The sequence below is a fragment of the Ambystoma mexicanum genome, chromosome 6q (assembly GCF_040938575.1).
Source record: "Ambystoma mexicanum isolate Mex_15411 chromosome 6q, UKY_AmexF1_1, whole genome shotgun sequence".
In the NCBI taxonomy this organism is placed as follows: domain Eukaryota; kingdom Metazoa; phylum Chordata; class Amphibia; order Caudata; family Ambystomatidae; genus Ambystoma; species Ambystoma mexicanum.
Window position 1 is genome coordinate 298,106,853 of NC_090937.1, and position 17,693 is coordinate 298,124,545.

The window sequence follows — 17,693 nt, forward strand, 5'->3', positions numbered from 1 at the left end:
AGGAATTCCTGCTGGTCACACCTCCCCTGCAATCATCCTGAGTCTCCCATCCCCCGCCTCCCGGCCCTCCTCTTATAGAGACAAAAGGCCCTATCACCAGTAGAATAGCTCAGACGATAGTTATGGGCTAGTGGTGGGTAGAGGGTTTTGTTGCATGGTGGAGAGTGGAGGGGTTTGTTGTGGTGCTGGTGGGTGGAGGAGTTTGTCGTAGGGTTGGTGTGTGGAGATGGTTGTAGTTGGGATGGTGGGTAGAAGCAGTTGTTGTGGGGGTGGTGGGTGGAGAGCTTTGTCTCCTCAGGTATGGACATTGGAGCTCTGCCTTTATGAGGCAGGCACCAGAATCTTGTCTTCAGGAGTCCAAAGGCCCTCTCAATTGTGGATCCTGTTCCTGTGCCATTTGTGGGTTGCTATATGGTGTCATCAGCCATGGCAGAAGAGGATATTCAGCATCACCTTTGATGAGAATAGTAAAAAGACCAGTAGGTGTTCTCTGATGTACCAAATGATTCATGACTAACATACGGGTCTGCTTGACTTCCCCAGTAGGGACGAGGGTCTGAATGTGGATGTAAGCATATATGGCAAACCACACCTTTCAGGACACCAGCACTGCCCTGCATGCCCCTAGAACACCAGCATTCCCATCGTCCTTCGGACACCAGCATTTCCATCTCCGCTCCCCCAGGACACAAGCATTCTAACTGCATACATGCACAAGTGCTTATATGTTTTCACTCGTAGGTTGCCGAACAGACCTAATAACCATGTCTGTTGTCCTCTGTGAGTGGCTATGTAGGCAGGAAGAGTGTTGTTGCACCAGATAATTGAAGGGACCTGCAAACCATGCACAGCAATGTGCGATGGTATGGTCGGTTTCAGAGGTCATCTGCACATTGAGGGTGTGTTGCATTTTACAATTCCTGTAGACCTGCTCAGGGACATGGGCTGGTACCAATGCCACGTCTGTACAATCCAGGGCACTGATCACGTTGGACTTTGTGCCATGCCAGAGAATCATCCTTTTATGGCATTGATGCCTTCCATGGCTCTGGGCAATGCAATGTGTGCTGACTCATGCTTGAGGACACACAATATGGTTAATTAATCTTGAAAACGTGAGTTGTGGTGTGCCGTGCAGCATGCCCACTCTGAGTGCTGAGTTGTGCCTGTTGCGAAAAGAAATGTAGCACTGTCACCAACTTCAACGGAGTGGAATTGGCCGTGCGAATGCTGATGTAGCTTTCCTGCCCCCCCCCCCCCTTATTGGAGGTGCAGTACTTCCACTATTGTGGCTTTAGCCAGCCTGCAGAGTGTCCGTTTTAGGCTGTCTGTGAGTGCTGAGGGGAAGGGTCTTACTATGGAAATGTGTGGCCTTCTCCTTGCCTGTTGTGCCTACTGTGCCCTCTGTTGTGTTATGTCCTGCTCTGGGGTCACCCAGACCAGGCCGACCAAGGCTGGGTGCACCCAGCCGACATGCTGGGGGCACCCAGTGGACCATAGGCTGCGGTCACGCAGCAGGACCTCAGGCAGGGATCACCCTGCAGATGTCGGGACACCCGACATGACTTCCAGGCTGGGGACACCCAGCAGACAGCTCGGGGCTGGGGGCACACAGTCAGCCCGTGAGCACACAGGCTCCTCCTAGGCCTGGGGGCACCCAGGCCTGCAACAGAAGACAGTGCCGGCGTTGCCTAGCAGGGGCACTGGTTTCCTGATGTAGAGTTGCCCAGCAGGGGCTCTACGGTCATGGTAGGCAGACACGCGGCACAGTGTTGTCCGGCAGGGGCACTGTCATGGTGGAGGGCCTGGCAGGGCAGGCCCTCAATCTGCTACGCAGCACCAGCATGGTGCTGCGCAATAAACACACAGCACATCAGAGTTCCACACTTCCAGACTAAATGCGCCGGAGACCACCCATTCTAGTCACGTAGCTACTGCCACAAGTTCCTGGGAGATATCATGCTCCCAGGAGAGGTGACCCATTACATGTTGCTGCATGGCATCAAGTCTTCTTCCTTCATATAGTATGAATAGCTCACCAATGAAGATTCCCCCTGCTAATAGCGCAGGGAGCTCTTGATTCTATTAAAGACAAGGAGGCGAGCATTATGCTTCATCTTCTCATTTATTAGCTCTCCAGCAGTTTCAACAAATCAAATAAAATGTCCATCTTTTCGTTGAAAACCAAACATTTTTTTTTCTTTTTTACAAAAACTTCATTTCCCATCAACCCTAGGTCCCTGTCCCAGTGTCCTGGTCATGTGACCTAGTCCTTCCTCTTCCTGTGACCTCCTCTTCTTTGACTGCTTTTCAACTGCAATCTTAACCATTACTGAACTGTCCACTTGTTCCGAAAAGTCTCTGAACTGTAGAACTCTGCGGAAAAGATCCCTCGCATTCTAACTTGCGATCTTGATCAACGTGTCCTGTTCTCTACTCGAACGTCTTCAGCCATTCTTCTGATCGTCTCCTAAGACGGAAACAACAGTACATGTTAGGGCGGCGGATACACACCCTATTCTGGGAGGAAAATCTTGTTATTCACTCAGATGTATATCACCGTACATTACTTTGTCATCCTCTTGTCTCTCCCGTGTATCTAGGGCGGGAAAGTAATGCTCGCCTCCTTGTCTTTAATAGAATCAGGAGCTCCCTGCGCTATTAGCAGGGGGAATCTTCATTCTATGTCAAGACAGAGGCGAGCATTATGCTTGTTCAAAGCTTCTTACCATAGCTTCTGCCAATGTGTTAATCGGTTTAAAATAAAACGTTCTGAACTTGTTATCACTCACCCAATCGGCTGCTTTCAGTATATCTTGTAATGTCGCACCCTGCCTCATTGCTTTGGATGCCCCTGCTCCTCGCACTGAGTGTGCTCCAAATTTTTTCATGTCTATCCCTGCTAGGGACATAACTTCTCTAACCCATCTCGCTATGGTGGCTGTCGCTACGCCCTTATGCGGCTTCCTGCGCGCTATCAGTAATTGCGTCGTCCCCCTCGGTCTCAGCTCAGCTGTCTTATTTACATACTCTCTTATACATGCAGCTACGCACCATTTAGGATGATCTTGCATATATGGGTATGATATTGATGAGGAATCTGTCTTCGTTCTCCTTGCCAGATGGAAAGTCACTCCGTCTGTTCCGTATACCATTCTGTCTATTTCTAATGCTCTGACATCTGCTACTCTTCTACATGAAATCATGCACAGAAGCATTGCCAGCTTTTCTGACAGTCTGTCTAACAATAAATATCTATTACTGGGCCAGTCTGCTAATAGTCGTAGCACGACTGTTACGTCCCATAGAGATTTGTATCTTGGCTGCGGTGGCTTCCTAAATCTTATCCCTTTTAGAAGTCTGATCACTGCTACATTCTCCCCCACTGGGACCCCTTCTATAGGCGTATGACCTGCTGATATTGCGGATCTATATACCCCTATCGTTCGGTAGGCTTTGCCATCCTGCCAAAGTTCTGCTAGGAAATTCAAAATCTCTACTAAAGGGGCAGAAACGGGATGAAAACCTCTCTTTTTGCACCACCTTGACCATCTGTTCCATGCTGCGTCTTAGCTCCTTCTAGTCGACGGAGCCCATGACTCTGCGATGAGGCTCGCAGCTTGTGCCGAAATTCCTGGGAGATTCCAACGTCTCCTGCTATCTTGCACGCCATCAGCGGCAGCGTCCCCTATTCTTGGATAGTCGCTATCAGTTCCACCAGTGCTGGAAACCATACTTGCGACTTCCATATCGGGACTACTATTATCAGATTCGCTGCCTCTCTGCGAACTTTCGTTAAAGCTCTGCTTATCATTACAAATGGAGGAAACGCGTATAGTGTCTCTTCTCTCCAATTTTGTAGAAAGGCATCTGTCCCTGCTGCTGCTGGGTCTAGCCTCCAGCTGAAAAATCTGCTCTTCTGAGCGTTCAGTCTGGACGCAAATAGATCTGTATGAATCGGCCCCCAGAGCTCTTCTATCTGTTGGAAGATTGCTCTGTCCAGCATCCAGTCGCTGGAGTCTGTTAGATGTCTGGAGTTCCAGTCCGCCACTACATTCTGAGCGCCTGGTAAATATTCTGCTATCACTGCCGTTCCTGACTCCAGACCGGAGTGCCAAAAGTCCTTGGCTATTTCCGCTAACAATCTGGACTTCGTTACACCTAAGTGATTTATGTATCTGACTGCCGAGATGTTGTCCATCTTCAGTAGTATACATGAGTTCACTTTGTCCTTGGTGAAGGCCTTGATCGCAAAAGAGCCGGCCAATAGTTCCAGGCAGTTTATGTGCAGTTTGAGCTCCTCCGAGCTCCATCTGCCTCCCGTTTGGAGCTCTCCACATCGGGCTCCCCAGCCTGCCCTGCTGGCATCTGATTCTATTATCATGTCCGGGCGGTCGCCAAAAATGTCTCTGCCGTTCCATGCCTCCATGTTCTGGAGCCACCACTCTAGCTCTGTTCTGGATTCTTGGTCTAGCGGCACTAGCTGGTGGTAGTTGAGCCCTTGCTGAAGGTGCTTTATTTTCAGTTTCTGAAGTGCTTGGTAATGCAGGGGTCCTGGGAATATCGCTTGGATTGATGCTGCTAACAGGCCTACAATCCGTGCGATAATTCGCAGAGATGTGGTTGGACTGCCGAGACAGTTCCTTATTTCTCTTCGTATATCTCGAATCTTCCTGTTCGGCAGCTCCAGGGTCGCTGACCTGGTATCTATGATAAAACCTAGGAATTCTATCCGCCTTGCTGGCACCATCTCCGACTTCTCTCGGTTCACCAGGAATCCCAGAGAGGCTAAGAGGTTCGCTACCCAGCTGGTCTGGTAGCGAAGAACATCTTCGCTGCTTGCCATTATTAGGATATCGTCTAGGTAGATGATGATCCGTATACCTTTCTCCCTGATCGCTGCTGCTACTGGCTTCATCAGTTTCGTAAACGCCCAGGGAGCGGACGCTAATCCGAACGGCATCGTGGCAAACTGCCATAATCGCCCGTCCCAGTCGAACGGCAGGAAGGATCAGTATTTTTTTTCTACTGGGATCGTGAGATATGCGTCCTTCAGGTCTATTCTTGCGAGCCAGTCGCCCTGTCTGAGCGTGTCTCTCAACTGGTGAGTCCCTTCCATTTTAAAGTGGTTGTAAACTACCCACTCGTTCATGTCCCTCAAATTTATGACTGGTCTCACTTTTTCTTTTCTGTGGACCAGGAACATATTGCTTATGAACCTCAGAGATATGCGTGGCTTCATGGCTTGTTTCTTCGCAAGGCTCTGTAGTTCTGCGTGCAACAAATCTTTCTCTGTTCGCGCTGCTACTATTGGTCTGGGGGCATTGTACTGGATTGGGGTCTGTGTAAATTGTATGTGTAGGCCCTTGACTGTCTGTAGTACCCAAGCGTCACTGGAAAGCGCGCGCCAGTTTTCCCAGTACTTCGCTGTCCTCCCCCCTACTGCAGGATATGTGGATGCTCTCACCTGTGGGGACGTACTGTCCTCTTCCTTGTCCTATGCCTCGCCTTCCTCTGGGGAAGCGACCTCTGGGTTGGAAGAAAGTGTCTGGTTTCTTATCTTCCCAATATTGTGCTCTGTTTGATTGAGGCCTTCTGGTCGTCTGATAGCGAACGGTCGCTCGGCCTCTGTACCGACCGGTCCCACCAAAAACCCTTCCGGGGAAGATCTTCTTTATAGAGGCTTGTGCTTTCTCCAGCGAGGTGTAGGTCCCTACGAACCTCCCCATCTCTTTTCCGAATGTTTCACCGAACAGTAGCCCCTGCGCAGCTTCGCCTGCCTCTTATGAGGACAGGTCTCCTAATTTCTGATCTATTTTCAATAGTAGTCCTCTTCTGCGCTCAGAGGATATCGCACAGTTTGCGTTACCTAAAAGACATACAGCTCTTTGCGCCCAGTTTTCTAGCACTTCCGGGTCAATCTCTTCCCCTGTATCTTTTGCCCGCTCTGCCAGGTCCATGATCTTGGCCAGTGGACCCGCTAGATCCAGGACCTTCTCCTGGCAACTCCTCCATGAGCGGTCGATCCCTTTCCTAGGGTCTCTGTTTGATTTAGCTACGAAAGCTAGCATTTTAGGATCCAATTCTGGTGCCTTTGCTACCTTTCCTGGGAGTTCTGGCCTGGGGCATTCAGCCCTCATCCTTTGCCTCACCTCCTTTTCAAGTGCCTTGCGCAGCCTCTGAGTCATGTATCGCGCCACTCTTGGAGAAGGCACCCATTCTGAGGATCTTGGGTTTCTGATCTCCTCCGGCTGAAACATATATGAGGTTTCCTCCTCTATATTGTTCAATTTCCTCAGCCTCTTTTTCGGAGGCGGTAAACTCCCTTCATCTGCCTCCTTATCACCTTCCTCTTGCGGGGATGTCGGAGATTCTGCGAGTTCTTCTTCTTGGGGAACCTCTTCTTCCGTGTCTCCCATATTCTCTTCCCCTAGGTAGGGGGTCATGAGGCTCGGCACCCCCGACTTGGACATAAAGGGTTCCTTCAGCCTAATGAAAGCGTTGGTCGCCTCTGGGGCCTTTGGATTTTCCCCTTCAAGTTGGCCCTGGGGGTCAGAAGAGTTCGCGCTCTTCCGGGCCTTAATACACCCCTGTGGGCCCTCTGGCGCGGCCCTGGTGGACATGCTTGCTCGTGGTGTGGTGCTTCTGTCTCTTTGACTCAGGCATGTTTCAATCGTCTGCAGGCGTTCCTGCAGGAATCTAACTCCTAGAGCCACTGCCCCTACGAGTGATTTGCCCAGCACATCTTTGAAGCTTTGAGCCAAGTCTTCAGAATATGTGGCTTCTTGCTCCTCCTCACTCCATTCAAATTCAGCCATGTTGTGTGCTGGTAGGTGCCTGATAGTACCTGAACAGGTGTAGTGGCACGTCCACTCTTCACTCTCCTCTCTTGAGGCTGCACCTGGCTGCTAAGCAGCTTCTTTCTCTTTCAGTGCAGGCACTGAGTTCACTTTATGCTCTGACTCGAGCTGTGGTGTGTTTATGCACTTCTTTCACCTAACGCCGTATAATCTGTCTTTCCGGTGATTTCTTACGATCTGTCACTGAAGGGAGACTGGAGCGCAATGCCTGCGAAGCGCTTAGCCCCTCCTTTCCAAGGGAGGGGGCCTCGCGCTCTCCCAGTTGAATCGCCGGGTTCCCCAGCTTTAAGCCCCACCTCCGCGAGGGTGGGGGCCGTGTGAGCGGCTCTCCGTAAGACGCTCGTACGCGTCTGGACGTCGGCTCCGCCCCCACAAGAGTGGGGGCTCCCGCTCCTTCGCGCCTGCGGCGAGCGAACGAAGCCGCCTCTGCAGGCTCCTCTGCGTACTTTGCTCCGCCCCCACGAAGGTGGGGGCTCTTTGCTCACTCGCGTGCAACGCGAGTGAGCCGACGTGGCCTCAGGCCTACCCCTGGAGTGCTGATACTGCAGCACGGGGCCGCCGGATAAAATTATAAACACACGGATTACGCAATCCTCTCTACGCTGTGCGGTCCCTGCGCACTATCTTAGCATTATGTTATCACGAACTCTTCAATTTATCTGCAAATATACAACAAAACCCTAATACAAATGCTGACTGAATATGCAGCTAAGTGGAGAGGGTACTTATCTCTGGAGAGCAGGAAAAGAAGAGGAGGTTACAGGAAGAGGGACTAGGTCACATGACCAGGACACTGGAACAGGGACCTAGGGTTGATGGGAAATGAAGTTTTTGTAAAAAAGAAAAAAAAACAAGTTTGGTTTTCAACGAAAAGATGGACATTTTATTTGATTTGTTGAAACTGCTGGAGAGCTAATAAATGAGAAGATGAAGCATAATGCTCGCCTCCGTCTTGACATAGAATGTGAGGTGACAGGGATCTGCCTTGCTGCATGTTGTTGTTTGTGTGGGTGTTTTATAAGCTTCTGGGACTAATTGGAGGCATCTGTGTGCGATGAGAGGGCACCTGGCTCCAAATACCAACTGCTTTTTGCAAGAGGTAAATGTGATGTTTTGCTATTATTTTAGCCAGTATCGTAAATATAAATCAGCTACTGGTTACCGGATTCGATCTGTTTGTCTGTGGATATCCGCGTTTTACGGATGCAGTGTCTGCATTTTTTCCCAGTTGCAGTACTTTCGCTTGTTAGTCCCCATTAGCACCCTTGAAGGGGGCACTGGCCAATCAGAAAGCTAAGAACATGGGCTGGGTTCTCCAATATAAGCCCAAGTTCCCAGCAGCCTGAGTGCTGCTGACCAGCACCCACTTTCTTTCCCTGCTCCCCTCTTCCTTCCCTTTTAGTTTCCTAGATAGGTGCTAAGAGTGTTTAATTAAAAAACAAAAAAAGAAACATACCTTGCGTTCGGTGCAGCACGGCGCTGCTGTAGTCTCCAAACTCTGTTTTCTTTGTTGATGTCGTGCTGGTCATCAACACTGAAAATGGACTCGGAAACTATGATTCTGAGCACAGCAAGGTGTGTTTCCTTTTTTTTTTTTATTAACCACCATTAGCACCTGCATAGAAACTACACGGGTGCTAATGGCCATAATTATGAGAAACCTGGACTGTACTGGGTGGTAGCATCCCGGGGCCCTTATTAAAGGCCCTCGATTTGACCAAGCCTATTAACTCGGACCCCAGGCCATTACCACCCGGTCAAAACATTCAGTATTCATCACATGTTTTAGCTTTACAACCAAACTGTTTAAATGCCTTTCAAGGAACATTAGTCATGTTTACCTCTTCATTTTACTGCTTCATTTCCAGTCCAGGTATTCCAGGGATACTATAGCACAGAACCCTACAGTATTATCCGCCAAGGGGTCCTACAAGGCCACCATAGAAGGAGGCCATGGTGGCTCATGCATGGGCTGTGGCTTGGATTCTTCCCTTGCCCATCCTCACAGCAACTCTCCTCTTCCATCTAGCTATCTATAACATTGAAAATGTGTGGGTTTGTTGGTGTCTGGATTCGCTTAGGTTCCGTATACAATTCCACACTGTTTCACCAATCTGCACCAAATTTTGCACAGTCACCGGTTAGGACGCTCCAGACATTACTGGCTACATGTCATCTGGACTGCCCCCCCCCCGACCCCCTGTCCCGGATTTCAGCATAAAAGTGAAAATATGTGGGTGTGTGGCTTCACGTATGTTCCCTATGCAATTCCACACTGATTGACCAATCTGCACCACATTTTGCACAGTCCTGTTAGGACCCTCCGGACATTAATGGCTACATGACATTTGGACACCCCATCCCTTTCCCCCGATTTCAGCAAAAGTCTTAATTTGTTTTTGTGGGTTTGTGGATTGGCAAAGCGTTGCTCCTTATAGAATTCCACAATTCCACACCGTTTCACCAATCTGCACTAGATTTTGCAGTTACCTGTACCTATGAGGGAATGAAAGCCCGCGCAACCTTGGGCGTAATTATAGGGGGGGCAGGGGGTTTTGTCCCCCCCTACTTCTCTGGCATGTCTTTTGTCCCCCCATCTTTTGGAGGGAGGGCAGGGGGGCCGCAATCATCAATTATGTAATTTGACAGCGCAAGCCCAACTGGGCTTGCGCTGTCTCATTATATAATTCTTAGATGCCTGGCAGCCGCGCTGCAACACATTCAGGGCTGGGATACCCTGCGTGGCTCAGTCCCTCACCCTGGCTGCAGAGCCATCTTAAGCACTTTTGGGGCCCTGGCACGGGCATCCTTGGGGGCCCCCTCCACCAACCCAGAGGAATTAAGGGATCAAGAATACTGGTCACGCAGCCCACCCCCCCACCCGCCCGCTCACAATCTATAGGTTGATATGCCGTTTCGCAGCATAATAAGCACGTTTACTCCCTTTAAGTCCCTTTGCCCTCTTCATTCTTGCTCAAATCAGAATGATAAACAAGTAGCATTTGAAGACCAACATTAGCAGTCTACAAAGGGGATACTGTTTTGTACACACAAGATACTTTCTATCAATAACATCCAGTAAGGTCGATGTGCTATTAATGCAGGGCCGTGTGTAAAAGGTACATGTAACCCATAATAGACAGAGAACTCACATTAGCTACCTCACAGAATGCAAAAGTGCTCATCCATGGATAGAGACCACCAATTGGAAGGAAGGAGAACGCTACACATACCGTAGCATGGATAGTGGAGGCAGATTAGAAGCTACCAAGAAGGCATCTTTATCCAGACAGACTGAGATCAGAAGTGGGATATGGTTTTCAAATAGTGTAAAAACTAGATGAGGACTGGGTTTGTTTTAAATTGAGGTCAGGACCGTGCCCCTAACACACTAGAAAAAAATGTTTTAGTAAAGGGATCCTGCACCTCACTTATACTCCTTTTCTAGTGAGATAAATGCTCACAATAGCCCCTAGAGGGTGTGCAACTCCACAGGTCAAACCAAAAGACAATTCTGGACCATTGTAAATTAAGAAAAATATATATATGTACTTTATTTATACCACATTTCGGTCTATTTTTATAAAAAAAAACATATACAACCTGAATGGGGTTTCAATGTACACCTTTTTTGAAAAAAATTTATAGAAAAATATTGTCTAACATATATTACCTGCATGAAACAACACATCAAGTAGGCACAAATCAGTAAAAGAAAAAAGAGGAGAAAAACAAGTGACAAATTAAATAATTAACTAGTAACACTGGGTTCAACACAAACGACCTCCACCTAATGATATCACTAACACAGTTCATTAACACATACACAATGGGAAAAAAGTACATTTACATAAAATCACATTAAGAAACTACAAACCATTCTGAACAAAAGCAAACAGCACTACTAGTAAAGCTATATACATTTAGTATTTAGCTGCCTAGTATTTTATCCTTGGGTAAGTTCGGATTGCTCAGTAAATTTTTTATATATAAATACAAGCTGTTAATGCTCTATTACAGCCGTGTCTTAATCACACGGTATCTTCATCCCGACATGTTTCTTTCCCTAAATATGTGGATCTTGTACAGGGAAATTCTTCAGGGGTATTGCTTCAGAAAGACAAACAATATAACATTAAATACAGTTGTATAGTGCTGGTTCCTTATAGAAAAACTTGATTTGGCCAGGAGTTGCAGCCCTCGAGGGTTTTCTTCTTGTTATACTTAGTTATAACCTTATGGAAAAAGGAAGGAGGGAAAAAAAGAAATGAACACACCATCAAAATGGGTTGTGTTGGGCTCAAAACAGAGTCAAGCATGCTTCACAACCTTTGTTTGTAATTAACTCGGTGAGGCTTACCACACTGCAAACTTATGCTAGAGTAAGAGATGTAAGGTGCGCTGCTTTTAAGTAGGGCGCTGATTCCCTAAAGGGAAAGGAAGAGAAAATAACAAAATGACAACAGGTCAGTGTTGTATCCAGACAAACCGATTTTCCACTGTAAAACAAAGTACAGGTGGCACCGGAAGTCTGGACCGCGGTAATCCATAGATTTACCAAGGTGCACCGACAAACCTTGTCTAATTTAAACTTAGCATCCAGTCAACAATGAAATTTGGGAATACTAAGATGTACATACTAAAGGACTTGTAAAGCCATATAAATGTGGCAGGACCAAGTCTCAATAATTAATACTAAGGGTCCGAAAATGGAAGCAAGCACCTTAGATCACAGTAGGCAGAAAACAGGGGGTGGACGTTTGTATAAGGCAGTTAAAATATCAAGTCAGAATACAGCCAGCCAAACAGTGTACTTGCTCCCGTACTGAGCTGATGTCAGAAAAAACTTCCTGTCATACCAAAGATCCCAGTGAACATACCTATTTAATTGTATCTAGTGCAATTCGTTAAATGCTTATTAGAAGGGAAAGTAGAACGCATACCTGACAGGGCGTAAGGGAGAAGTCCCTTCTTGATATGGTTTTCCTGCAAGTCTCTATAGCCGTTTTCCATGGAGTGTCAGCTGCTGGATAGATTCAGCTGTGTGGGTTCTAGTGTCAAGCTTTTTTAGTGAAGCTGTCAAAACAAATGCGATAGTGCAACAAATGAACACTCTTTCTCACTACGGCTCGCTTGTCTTCATCTGTATTTCTTTTAAAAAGTATATGGTTATTGTTTAATATATTAAACGCTACTGCTGTTATAATAGCGTAATGCATAAAGTCCCATGGTTTTGGGTCAGTGCGAGGGGCCTTCTACAGTAGATACCTCTATTAATTGTAAAACCATGTTGGCACTGGCTGCATGCGTAAATTTTACAAGAAAAGCGGCCACCGCGAGTGTTTGCAGCTGTGCCTAATGACTACAATACTCCCCCGTATGCTAATAGAAACTAAATCTCAACCCGTCTGCATACGCCCAAAACGAGTGATAACAAATCTGTTCCTGTACGGGTATTAACTCAGATTATGCTAAAGCTGGCTGTGCACAGGAATAATATAACAGGTAATTTCTTACCTTGCAGCTAGTCTTCCATGCTGCTGGTTCTTGGCATGCGTTATTGCTCGATGTAGCCGTCGGATCTGGTCGACTGATCCCTTCGGCAGTAACACTGCTTAAAGCCTCACTCTACCGGAAGTCGGAAATTAGGCTCCCGTGACAAACAGACGGCAGGAACACTAGTGCGTTCAAAAGCTCACGCGTTTTTGTTCTTACTGACCCTCCATGGAGGTGCAGTGGTAACACATACCTGCTGTGCAGTGAAAGAAGTGTAACCATTAGATATCAAGGCAACAAATGCCTGTGGTGTGCGATATACATATGCTCACTATTAACACAGTGAAACCATGAATAAGGCTTTTATGAAGATCATACCATGAGAAGGAAATCACTCGGAAGGACTGACAATTTTGAAAGGTTTAGGGACTGGCAATATTGAGAGGTTAGGCAATACAAGATTTCATTATATGCCCAAGATCACACATTGGTGAAGGGGTGAAGCTGGGATTTGTGCCAGCTCTGCAATTTCTGCATTTGAACACTTTCTTTTCCAGTTCTTACCATGAACTAAAACAATCACATTTTATAAAAAAAAACACAGACTTGGAAAGTACACAAATCACATTACCAAACATGACCATTTTTAAACAAAATATTATAGAAGGGTGTTATGCAAAATGGGAATTATTCTAGCTTAATTCTCTCCATCATCAAGGGAAGTATATAGGAACCAGAATACCAATCAATGTGATTTATCAAATTTAATCTGGGGTTGTCTTTTGTATTTTAAAGCTTTAAATACTTACAAAACAATGGCTTGTGACATTTTCATTTATAAACGTGCATACAAACTTTGACTTTTACCAAAAAGCAAACCGTTTTTTGTGTCAAACAAGCAGACCTTAAAATATGCTTGCCTGAGGCCTGCAACATATGGTCCACTCTCTCCTGTATAGCAACCCTTCCACCCAAATGGCCTACATAAGAAGAAATATCGAGTAAGGGGCTAAATGATATCAGCAGTATTCAAGAAGGCAAACCTCACAGAAACATCACAGTAATGTAGGATATATTAGATGATTTGACCAGGATAACTGCATCATCTGCTGGCAAATCCAGGATACAAACATGAACGCTGTCATTCTATTATCTTGAATTTGGATTCTTATTCACCTGTAGTACTAACAGTTTGTGCCATTGTTGGAGGCGATTGCCTAGGTTTTAAAACACCCCATCTGAACAAACCAATTTCTAGACCTTCACCATATGGATGATATTTTAGTTTTTTATAGCAACCCCTGTCTGGTACAGGTACATTGCTGATAATAGCAGATGTTGTTCTGCAAAACCAAGTACATATGCAGGCAGGTTTATAAACTTCAGACATAGGAAAGGCCCAGCCAGCCTTACAAGAATGTGATATTCTATTTTTGCATATGAACACATATCTCTGCAATGGGTGCTTCACACACTGAGCAAACGTCTGGACCATTGTGGCACTCATATCAATATGCATTTCACTATTGCCTATTGCACATTATCAATATCATTCCCACAGGAAGGAAAGAATGCTACAGAGTTGTGCAATAAGGAACACACAAACTATGTATACCACAGTGAACACAGAAAGCAATACATGATCAATTGATCAATGCAGAATGCACTTGCCATAACAAAAAGGCAATGGGTTTAGAGCCTCAGCAGCACCCCATAAAATATCCAGACGTGTGCTATTTAAGACTGGTGAACAATGGAATCTTACTTTTTCAGATCAGCTAGCCTTTTGGGGCCCCCTCCAATGTGGGGGCCCTGTGCAAGTGCCCCTTTTGCCCTCCCATAAAAACGCCTCTGCCTGACTGGCCTGACTCAAAGTCAGCAGCCAGGGTGCTGAACTGGGTGTTGCAGGGCCTGGCGCCTGTGCTGTCACGCTAGCAGCAGCACTTCCAGGGGAGAGCGGCACTGAGCATCACTTTCCGGCTTTGGTTTCGCGCGACACACAGACAGGAACTAGGAAGCTCATTCAGCTTCCTGGTTTCTGTCTGGAGGTGTTTGAGTGCGAAGAGGTTAGGTTGGTGTAGTTTTATGCTCCCATTTCTGCAGGCAAAGTCACAATAGCATCATGCAGATTAATGTGAGCCTAACAAATCCTTCTTGGGTTTTAAAGCCATAGTCATTATTTCATAAAGCATGCAACATTATGCACCCTTCTCGCTTCTGATCACTCCCTCCCATTCACATTTCTAAAGGGACAAAAGTCCCTGCTAATAGTACCCTCCTCCCTCCCGTCAGTGCCTAATGGCTCACATTGTAATACTCTGTTGATACAGAGCAATGTGAGGACCCTCTGCTGCCCGGCGCTCCTTGGGATATTGTCCTGGCAGCGGGACACCTCTACCACTTGGAACGGGAAAGGTGTCCTGCTGCCAGGAAAATGAGCATGCTGAGCAGGTATTTGCTCAGCACACATTGGGCCTCTTTATGATACTGGCAGTAGTTGTGCCGGCAAAACCGGCACGGCTGCCGCTGGTATCATTTTTTTCCCGGCACCCACAAATGGGCAATTACCGTGTCATTACAGCCTTGCCGGACCCTGTAATTGCCCATTCGCGGGCGCCGGAAAATATTATTCCTCATTCCCATTTGAGCCCAATAGGGCTCAATGGGAATGGGGAAGCCGGATGCACCGGCACCATTCGTGAATAGTGCAGGATGCATCCGACATGCTCTGCTTGCGCGTGCCCACGAGCAGAACTCATAGTTTGTCGGTCCGGTAGTAATGACGCCGGTAGCTTTCCGGCACCATTACTACCGGACAGGCAAACCTATAATGAGGCCCATTGCCCTAACAGCGGGACACTTTTGCCGTTGGGCACCTTCTTTGAGGTGCCAAATGGGAGAGGTGTCCCAATGACAAATGTCCCGGTCTGGCTCTTAAAAGAGCTACGGGAGGGGGGGGCAGCTTGACAACCCACTTGCGACTCTCCCGCTCGGTACTCCACTGCTTGGGGTCACTTGAACACAGGAAAACATACCTTAATTTTAATCAGTCAGAATCTTGTAGAAAAATTCTATCAGCATGTAGACATATAAGGTGCTGTGCAGAACCCAAGTTTGGAGATATATGGCATTTAAAAATCTATACCAATTATACTTGGTCAGCCACTGCATTGCATTAACCAATGGTTTCTGCCTTTGAATGAAAGGAGAAATCAGGCAACTTGCTGACATTCCAGTGAATCTGGTCCTTTCGGCCATGGCTTTATAGCTCAGCTAGGTCAAGTCAACATAGCCCAAAATGTCAGGTATCAGGGGGTGATAAAGTCTGGTCTTCTCAATAGACGTTGCGCCACTGCTTCCATGTGTTATTCTAAATGTTCATATAAATTTTGTGTGCACACAGTGTATGTCAGTGGAGGTGTTGGGTGCATTTGTGTGTGAGTGAGAGTGTGTGCAAGCATATGTGTGTTGACATTTGTGTCTGAATGAATGATAAATAATGCATTGTTTGTATGTTCTAGTGGAATTAAGTTTGTGAATGTTATGTTGTGTCACTGGGTGCATTGTAGGCCGCCTGAAGATGTGTGGGGGCCCAATTAAATTTTAAAGGTATGCCACCAGTCTTATAAAAGTTATAACAGAGCATTAGCAAAAGACTCTTGTGGTGTAGTAGTTTAATGTTATCCCTCAGGGATTTAGGTTGTTTGGCCGACGTACAAAATCACGGTGGAATTAACCGTAGTCATTTTCGCTGCGAATACGTTTTTACCTCTGTACAAAAAACCAAACACATGTCCCCTCAAACCACCAGTACACCAATAAACCCCCCCCACTTACCTTTTCTGCATCCGCTGCCTCTCCTGTAATTTGCAGCGTCAGATCCATCCCTTTAACGTGGGTCAGATCTGACGCTGCAGCGTCCCTTTTCTTCTTTTTTTTTTGTTGGGTCCCCTGCCACCGAAGCTGAGGAAGCGGGGGACACCCCTGCATCTGCCAAAGCCAAAAATACCAAACATGGGCTGAGGGGGCCACCCCTGCAACCACTGCTCTTCATGTTTGGTATCTTCGGCTTCGAACTAATGGTGGTGACCGAATTTGGTCAAATCTACCATTCGACCAAATTTGTTTTAACAATTTGGCCGAAACGATCCCTCAGAGCCACCATCCGCCCTCCCTTCACCCCATCCCTCTCCTTCAGTTGTCATGTCCCCCCTAACATTTTCAGCAAAGTTACTCCACTGCGGGCAACGCCTTTTAAAAATATTTTTTTTCATGCTAATTCCTTATATAACTCGTTGCCCCAAATGAATGTACTACTCGTGTCTGTCAGACATCCGGGGTTGGCTGAGGGCTGAGTGTGTTCTCACGTCATTGAGGGGATTGGAGAAGGGAGATGGCTGCCATTACCCTGTGCTGCTTCGGCGTCCAGCACTTGGGGAGGACCACAGACAGAGGCTATATTTGTTGGACCTTGGGTGAGGAGCAGGGTGCAAGCTGTCAGTGTAGGGGGAGAAGAACTAAAAATGGGTGCTGCATGCTTAATGGTGTAGACTGTACTGTTGCTTTCGGCCACCACTTTCATGTTTGCCAGAGATGCATGACTATCTTCTGTGCGGACGCGGCTCCTCCTCCATCTTACACTCAACTGTTTGCTGCATTACTAGATGTCACACTTTTGGATCCGATTGGGAAAATGTTTGCCATGCTGCTGCTCAACAAACTTAATATATGGATCAAAGTAAACAAGAAATTTGACATCAGGCAGACTGGATTTACAGAAAGTATGGGTACTCATGTAAATCTTATGATCTTGAATCTATTGAAACATGAAGCACTGGTTAACAAACATAACACATATACAGCATCCCTAGACCTGCATATGGCTTTTGATATGGTAAATAGGACAACACTTTGGAGAAAACTAAAAAAGTGGAATTGCCCATTGACGCTATTGGAACCAATCAAGCAATTATATAGCAATACAACTTTAAGAATTAGACTTTCCCAACAAGGTCAATTATCGGCACCTATTGAAGCGGACAATGGGCTTAAACAGGGCTGCCCCTCGCAGCAATGCTGTTCAAGTTGTATACCGTGGATCTTCCTGATCCACCTCGATTTCAGAAGGCAAAACCACCTAAAATATAAACAACCATCAGATTCAGCACTTGATGTATGCAGATGATATCGTCATTTTGGATAAAACAGAGTTAGGGCTACAAAGAAGTCTACGGGAATTGGAAATATACATGTTGGAAAATGGCTTAGAGATAAACAACGCCAAAACAAGAATCATGGCACTCCCGGCAAAGAAACCACAAAAAAAAAATCGACAAC

General features: G+C 46.6%; 2 long non-coding RNA genes across 2 annotated transcripts in view; one reads left to right on the forward strand and one right to left on the reverse strand.

The window, feature by feature from the left end:
* The window catches only part of LOC138515992 (uncharacterized), a 173,541-nt gene that overhangs the window by 23,082 nt on the left and 132,766 nt on the right, over positions 1–17,693 (forward strand). The gene's annotated exons all lie outside the window — the stretch shown is intronic.
* On the reverse strand, positions 10,390–12,465 carry LOC138515506 (uncharacterized). Its single transcript, XR_011282034.1, has 4 exons — positions 12,378–12,465; positions 11,804–11,936; positions 11,221–11,287; positions 10,390–11,095 (listed from the first exon to the last, which is right to left on the reverse strand). It is a non-coding gene; the product is annotated as an uncharacterized lncRNA (long non-coding RNA).